General features: G+C 43.9%; 1 protein-coding gene across 3 annotated transcripts in view; it reads right to left on the reverse strand.

The window, feature by feature from the left end:
• SPOCD1 (SPOC domain containing 1) overlaps positions 1-8,488 on the reverse strand; it is a 52,732-nt gene that overhangs the window by 44,033 nt on the left and 211 nt on the right. Inside the window, exons 2-5 of one of the 3 annotated variants that reach the window (XM_075604654.1) lie at positions 6,364-6,468; positions 5,678-5,852; positions 3,869-3,921; positions 3,562-3,687 (exon numbers count right to left, since the gene is read on the reverse strand). The gene's annotated coding sequence lies outside the window, so the exon portion shown is untranslated. Of the gene's footprint in view, positions 1-3,561; positions 3,922-5,677; positions 5,853-6,363; positions 6,469-8,268; positions 8,331-8,488 lie in introns of all 3 variants that reach the window. The other 2 variants (XM_075604653.1, XM_075604657.1) reach the window with 2 other exon arrangements.

Raw genomic sequence — 8,488 nt, forward strand, 5'->3', positions numbered from 1 at the left:
ATCAGGTAAGATTCTCGGATACATTGAAGCACACTGCTCTGGTCAAACCCCTACCCTGAAAACATTCTTGTGACTCACCACTAGGATTCCTGCTGCAGCACAGTCCCGCAAGGTAAATGGGGACTAAGGGGTTAATGTATCCCTGCAACATACCAGGGGTCCCTAGTATAAGGGGGGTGCCCAGTTCATGCCCACACCACCCTAACCCTGCTATAGGGGTTCAGGGGTTGCTCCAGTCACGTATAAGACTGTGAGGCTTTTATTAAAAAGAAATCTAAGTTTGCAGAGTAAAAGGGATATGGCTAGTGGGGATGAAACAGTTCACATTTTCACTCTATCCCTCACACCAAAAGACTTAGGACATTTTAATAAGAAAATGTATCAAGTATATTTGATTAAACTGATGGGTTTTAAAATATAGTATGCTGGTACATTGAAACCTAAGCTGGGTCTTTCACTGTTGGACTCTGAAGGGGGCTTATGTGCTACCAGAGTGCGGTGCCATTAAGTCTGCCCTAGGCCCATACATGAAAGTCACACGTGTGGCCAGAAGTGTGAACGCCATCTAGACAGGATGGCTGAGTGAAGTACCCACGTCCTGGGATGAATACAGGCCGGTCAGGCCAGTAGTCACCCAGCTAGACGTGGAGGCACCAAGCCCTGCAGGGGGTTCTGCATGGCAAGTAGGCAAGATGGCGGTTTTCGCACATGCCCCTGTGCCCTGTTGAAGCTCCAGGTGCCCGGCTTCGCAAGACTGGCAAACAGCTGAGTGGCTAGCAGTAAAGTTCCCACGCTGCGGGTTGGCGGTAATGCGGCGGGGCTGGCTTTGGAAAGGATATAAAAACGTTAGTAGCCAGCCCGGAGAGTGTCCCAAGTTTTAAGTGAGTTCTAAGTACCCCATTTCCTCAATTCTAAGACGTACCTTTTTTTCGATTTTCACATGTCTGAAATCGGGGTGCGTCTTAAAAAAAAAAAATGTAATACATCGATTCGAAGTGTCTACAGTACTAACCCCCTCTTATCACTTAAGATGTTTCAGGAGAGGTCGTGTGTGTGCGGCGGCGGCAGGAGAACTCCCACGTCTGCTGATGGTTGAAGATGGACAGCGGGCAGGAGTGCGATGGCGGTGGCAGGACAGGTCCCAAGTGTGCAGGTGAATGAAGATAACAAGACAGCGGGCGCGCAATGGCGGAGGCAGCTAATAGATCATAATAGCAGGAGCAGAGCGGCATAGGGGAACGGCTTGGGAGGTGCACACTGTAACACCGGAAGTTGACCCGTGTCCGACTTCCCAAGCCGTTCCCCCTATGCTGCTCTGCTCCTGCTCAGCTCTCCTGCTATTATGATCTCCTCCTGCCACCGTAACGCACTCCCGTCCGCTTTCCATCTTCAACCATCTGCAGACGTGGGACCTCTCCTGCCGCCACTGCTGCCCGCTTCATCCTCCGCAGACGTGGGACCTCTCCTGCCGCCACCGCCGCCCGCTTCATCCTCCGCTGACGTGGGACCTCTCCTGCCGCCGCCGCCGCCCGCTTCATCCTCCGCTGACGTGGGACCTCTCCTGCCGCCACCGCCGCCCGCTTCATCCTCCGCAGACGTGGGACCTCTCCTGAAACATGGTAAGTGAAAAAGTAATTTTTCGCGATCCAAATCGATGGTGCGTCTTACAATCGAAGGCGTCTTACAATCGAGGAAATACGGTAAGTCATCTAAGATTCTCAGAGGCTAAGTGTCCAGTTTCAGTCTCCAGCAAGAAAGAAAAGGGGCTTCAGCACAAAGCTGGCTGGATATTTTCTGTCCTGTTTTGCAACTGTGATCAGGGTGAGGGTTCCTTGCGCTTAGGAAAGTCTAGTTTTGTATCCCAGGTCCAAGTAAGTGTGTTTTCTTCCTGCTATTTGTAACCCCATTGTGTGTATGTGTTTCCACAAAATAAATCACAATTTGTTTTACTCTCTGGTGTTGCTCAATAAAATGATCCTGGTTATAAAGGTGTAACGTCCTGGTCCCCCGTGACAACGATGTCTGAACTTATCAAACAGGGTTTGCAGCTTACACCGATTGGGAACCCCCAGGACTGTTTGTGCGCCAGGGAAAACTATCATCATTCGAACTTCCACGACATACAGACTTTGAGCGAGTCTGCAAGGGATCCAGGCAGCAAATATAAGTTAGCGATAATGTCTCGTCACTGTATGCACTTTATTGATGTTTAATTTTTAGCACCACCAGGCAATCACTAGTTAACTTTATTATTGTTTTAGGGTAGAGTGCTATTAGTGTAATACACTTTTTCCATTTATTTTTTTAGGGGGGCTGAGCAACGCAAGGTAATAACTAAAGTGCTGAAAATGAGCCATATTATTTTCACCCCCGTTTTGCAGCCGATACCAGCTCGTCCTCTGATAGCGAGCCCAAAGCTGCACAGTGACCAATCAGAAATCAGCGCATCTCCCCAGCACTGTCCCATCCAGTTACCTACATTCTTGTTGGTTTATAGGTCCAAACTTCAGCTGCAGGTAAAATAATGCAGACCTTTAAACAACCTTTAAAAATACCATATATTTTCACAATAAGTGCAGCAGCTGCAGTAAACACGACTACTGCAGGAATGAAACGAAGCTTGAATTAATTCGCTGCACCACCGCCTGGGAAATGAGGCTCTGTCCTTGAACGCCCTTGTTCTTGATAAGGTTTAGAAATTAGAACAATCCTCTCTCACGGGAGCCACGCTTTGAAAGGTAAATCCTACAGCACCGGTGTACGTTATGCAAAACTCTTGAAAGCTTTGAAGGTGCTTTCCCCGACTAATAAATGAAAAAAATATCTCAGTTACTCTCATCCTCTAGATCTATGTTAAGTTTTTTTTTTTTTAATTTAAATAAGCAAAGGGGGCATCATGAGGTTTTCCTTTTAGATGTCAACCTCCAGTTCTCCTCCTGAACACATGACCACACGCTAGTATCATCGTAACATGTGAGTGTTTATAACGGAGAATATAGAGAATGCAGACATCTTAAATGTGACCAGCAGAAAATTAGTATGGATTTGTGTCTCAACATTTTGTACAGGAGTAAAGAAACTACAGTAAATGTGTTGTCAATATGTCATCACCTAGGACTCACCTAATAGGAAAATAAAAAAAAATATATTTTTTTTTTTAGTAGTAAGGACAGGATAATGCTAGAACAAAAGCAGCATTATGATATCAACTTCCCTCCAAAATATATTTTGCATTTATTGCTTCAATTCTCACCCGCAGATATATCATTTGTAGCTCTGGTTCTCCTTACTTAAAGATCAAGGGAACACGGCAAATTAATGGGTCAGTGTCATGTATACCCCGATACAGACACCGATGTGAGTTTATCCCGACTTCACACAATGGGGAAAATCGAGGGACTATTGCACAGAAACACTGCAGTCAATAGAAGTTTCAATACAATGGTGACCCATTCAGCACCATCACAATTTAATGAATAACCCCCAATATGTTGCTTGAACCAAAGCGCAGTTTTTTTAGTGCTCAGCGAGCGTCCCTGCCATACGCTTATCTGCACTCACATTGTGGGGCTTCGGTCAGGTTTCTCCGCTCCAATGTTCAGAGCACATTGTGAGGATGACGAGCCTCTTTGTTCTGTGACGGTGATAATTCCAGGAGCCGCTGTTCCATTGCGTACCCAGCATGTCCTTGAGCAGAAGAAATTCCTGCCGTTTTGATAATGGAAGCTTCAAATCTTAACACAATAACCAAGCTCCTGCAATGCAAGGATCCTGTAAATCCCCCCTAGAGATTGCATATTAAGCCTTTGTTATCAGTTCTGAGACAGATTCTTAGAATTGCATTCAGCGTCTCACAGAGGGAACATACCTTTCATAGTTGAAGGATATTGCGTCCTCACCCTAATGAATATGCACGTCCATCTGTATAAATAGAACAGCCAAAAAAACAACACAGGGACAAAGTGGGTATGATAAAGATGTTCAACTATCTCGACAAGGTCAAAGTCGAGGAGAATGTATATTGTAATAATGGGCAACGAGCAAATGACTAGGGACAAGGGACAATATTTACTATGCTATAAAAGACATTTAATTATATGGAAGACACCTTACAGCCCATTCACTTAAAGTCTGGAAGGAGTCTCATGAAATAGCTTTGCTCAGTAAACGCAGCTCACATTGTTTGTTCTTCTATGGCACGACCGTGTACTCTGCGCTAACATAAAATTGTGTAGGCTCAATAAGTTCAATAAGTCCCTGCCTCAAAGAGTTTACACTCCAATGTTGGTGCAGAGTGATAGTGACTCTTCCAATGCCACAAGGAGATGAAACTGGAATTGAAAGAGTCCACCTACTTCTAAGGCAGCGTTCTCATCACAAAGCTACTACATAAAGTTATTACATTTGCATTGTGATTGGCAATTGGTCTGGGGGAAAAAACCCAGTTATACATCAAAACAATCATAAAGAGCCTGAGGAAACAAAAACTACTGCCAATTCAGGTCATAGGAATAAAGTATGGTTTATATGTATGATGGAAAAATAACTAGTTACCTGAACGACATGCCATAATTTCCAAAAAGTCTGGCTGCCCTGGATTTCCTACGCAGATAGCCTACATATAGACTCCGGTGCCGACGTGTTTGTAATGGTTCACCGTTTTGTTTTTATTTAATACGCAGCAGTGGTATGCCGTGGGGACACACTGCTTGAAAACAGCTGGAATCAAATTGAGTTCTTGTGAAGCTTTAGGTTTCATTGAAGTGGACCCCGTTGCGGGGCTAATGGTCCCAGACTGTCACCACAAACCATGACAATATTGATTAATTGTACAATAAATTGTTGTTCACCTGGCAGGCTACCTATCCCCCCCAAATATGCATTCTGACACTTTATATCTGTATATTTGTTCAAAAAACCCAATTAAAAAAAAATGTCCGGTTGGGGGGGGGGGGGGGGGGTGAAAGAAGGAGGGAGAACGCCATTCCATGAAAGGTTATCTTTAAAGAGGAGAGGACATTTGTCTTGAGTAGCGTGCGATGCTGGGGCCATTTGTATTTATTTATAGATCTTGGCAGCGGTGAGAGACCCTATTCTGGGTTAAACCGTACTGACAGCGCTGAGTGTGTGAGGCTGCATCACATTTAACAGGAAACACGCGATCCCAAATCGCAACCACTTCCCTTATCCAAGTATCAGGAACACATGACATACCACTAATTATATGAACATACAGCACAGGCAACAGATATACATTATACAGGGAATAATGATTGGTACGAGACTGCCGCGTCCCAGAATAAAGCAACCTCAGCTCACCAGGCGTGGAAGGTTAAAAACTATTTATTTGACTACATAAAAACGAAAAAAAAGAGACAAATACAAAAAAACACCTCCTATGCGTTTCAGGCTCCTTGAGAAAGGGCTGCTTGGACGCGTGGTTTTTTTTGTTTGGACGCGTGGTTTTTTTTGTATTTGTTTGTCTCTTTTTTTCGTTTTTATGTAGTCAAATAGTTTTTAACCTTCCACGCCTGGTGAGCTGAGGTTGCTTTATTCTGGGACGCGGCAATCTCATACCAATCATTATTCCCTGTATGCTGTTCTTCTGATTGGAGAGACGCACTGTGGCCTGGAGGACACGTCATATGTTATTTGTTGCTGCACGGAGATCACTCACGGCACTCACGGAGTGAGGGGAGCGTTCCCGGACGGACCGGAAGTAGGTGTACATGTCACCGGCACTCGGGAGCTCCAGCAGCTTGAGAAGGAAGCAGACGGCAGCAGGTTGGAGATTTCGTGAGGTCTGTACCAGGACCGGATCAGACGGACTTGTGGAGGCAACGGAGGCTACACTGAGGGATCCAAAAGAGAGGTAACATACATTCCCTCCACGGTGTATATATCCCAAGTAGCGATATCCAAAGGAACTCCCACTCCACATACTCCTATCTCTGGTCCTATCTCCAATCAACATAAACCGCATCCCACGTCCTTTATTTTACCTCAAGACAGACCACAGTTGTCCCATATATTATTGTTCATTATCTACTATTTTCATGCTCTCCGTTTAGAGCTTTGGGTAGCTTTCCTTTTGATTCCAACAGATATACATTAGCAACAAATATAAAAGGAATAGTGACAGTCTCACCCGTTTTACCTCCTCTAGCACAATATAGCATCAGTGATTGCATGAAACAAGCATTCAGAGTTTTAAATAAATAATTTTGGTTGAAAAGCATTTAAAAAACACCAGCAAGTAGAGTGTGTAAAATAAATACTTTATTGAATTTTTTTTTAATGAGATCAGGGCATTTACTTGTTTTGATCAATTTAGGTTTTTTTCCCGCGAACAAGTTTCCATACCTCCGTTTCTTTTCCATTTACAAGCAAGCACCAAAAACACGCAGGCTCAGAAGATCAAATGACATTTTCTGAGCACCAGTTTTCCTCAACAACTCTGCAGATATTCTGTTGCAAGTGGGAAACATGTTAGACAGGAGTTAGTCGTCCCGCTGGGGAAAAAAAGAGTAAGTATTTCGCATTCTGACAAAAGAAAAGTTTCACATGATGTAACCTTTGGTTTGAGGTTTCCGTTTAATGGACAGTCACATGGGGGCTGGGTGTAATACCACCCTATGGAAATGCATATTCATAATCTTAATAATTTTGGGCAGTTTAAAGCAATACTAATCTTTGGCACACCATGTTTACAAATGTGTTCAAAAAATTTTTTTTTTTTAAATCACAACATGCATCAAGAGTTCTATAATTAGAATAACAACAGGTGCTCATTGTCATGAGAGGGTGAAGGATTTTTTGGGGGGCCAGATTAACCAAGAACCTGTCCAAATTAGTGCACCCGATCCGGCGTCATCTCCCATTGACTAGAAAGGGAGTTAACACCGGATAGGTTGCTCTAAAATGTAACAGTGCTTAATGAATCCGACCCTTTGTTCCAAGAATGTGAAACACCAAGTTAACTTCTTCAGTGCTGGAGAACCCTAAAATGCATTGCATCCAGGGGTCCCTGAAAGCACCGATTGGGTCATGCAGTTCAACCCGCTTGATTTATGTACATTACCAAAGTTACAATGAATGTCTAGTATGCGCAGACCAGCCCCATTTATTCACAGATTGTGTAATGGGATTTGTACAGGAGTAAACTGTCCCTGCCTCAGAATACAATACACCTCTTCACAACAGCTCGCAGAATAATGTATAATGGAGTTGCAATAAAGTAAATTAAACTCATCCAGGTTTCACATTTGTCGATTTGAATGTGTGACTCAAGCTAGGATTAGTCTAGTAACCGGATTGCCTACCTCCATAGTGCTCTCCTGCGATGCTTGTGTTACACAGCAGCGGCGATTGCGTTCTACAGGCGAAACAGCCAATAATAGTAATTTGGTGAATACGGCAGATTATTTTACAATGGCAGAACAAACTACCAGGTCCGTATGTGGAACTGTAATATGCACCAAGAGAGACACATCCTGGTGCTGCATTCAAATGACTAGAACTAAAATCTTCTCCAGTACAGCTACACAACAATATTTAATTGGTGCCTAATAGTGAAGTCTGCAGCCTGGACCATCAGGCTGGCACCAGTGCAAACTATAAGGGTAACAGGTTCAAACCCTTGAAGAGTATCTGCCTTGTGCCGTGAAAAGAAATACCAATCTTGCAAAAATAAGTAGGGAAGGGAGGAGTGCACAGTGGGGGGGGGGGAAAGATTGCAGGAACACTTTCATTTTTGTTTCTTTTTCGACAATTTACTTAACATTGTGGCTGGGTTGTGCGCTAGCAGAATTTTTTTTTTAGCTAGATATATTGGTTAAGGCTGAGACATTGTCCATATAAACAAGCACATCATTAAAGTCCTCTCTGCACTGTGAAGCGATTCTAAAAGTCAGGGGACGAAACCGTTGCCAAGAGCCCCAAGCAGCACAGGCGCTGACAATTTACACAAACTGCCTCTCAGTCCCTTACTCTGCGCTCTTCACACCACCCAATTCAAATGTTTCATTAACCATTTTCATGTTATGGAGACCTGAAGCGATACATCAACAACATGCAGTGATTAATCCTGGAGTAAGAGGTGAAGGGAATGCGAGACCCTAATCCATCCGCAAACTCCTGTAATCCCCCTTCACGGTCAGAAGCCCATAGCAAATTAATCTACATATATGGCTTTACGTTATAGATAAAATCAATTTGCGTTGCACTGCAGGTGCCTCTACCAGAGACGTGAAGGACAGTGAGTTTTACCTTTATCTGAAGTAAATAGGACTTCTTGCTGCCCCCACGCAACTTCCTACATTTCAGGTGATCTGCAAGTGCCAGAGTATATACATGAGCTGCGTTTGCAGAGTCTGCGCCCTGTGTTTCTCTCCTGCACACACACAGTTTTACACTTGCTTTATCTCCTCTTAAGATAAAAACACACATGAGCATTCAGACAGTATATCCACGCAGCTTTTCAACTGCC

This window comes from Ascaphus truei, chromosome 6 (assembly GCF_040206685.1).
Source record: "Ascaphus truei isolate aAscTru1 chromosome 6, aAscTru1.hap1, whole genome shotgun sequence".
Lineage (NCBI taxonomy): Eukaryota > Metazoa > Chordata > Amphibia > Anura > Ascaphidae > Ascaphus > Ascaphus truei.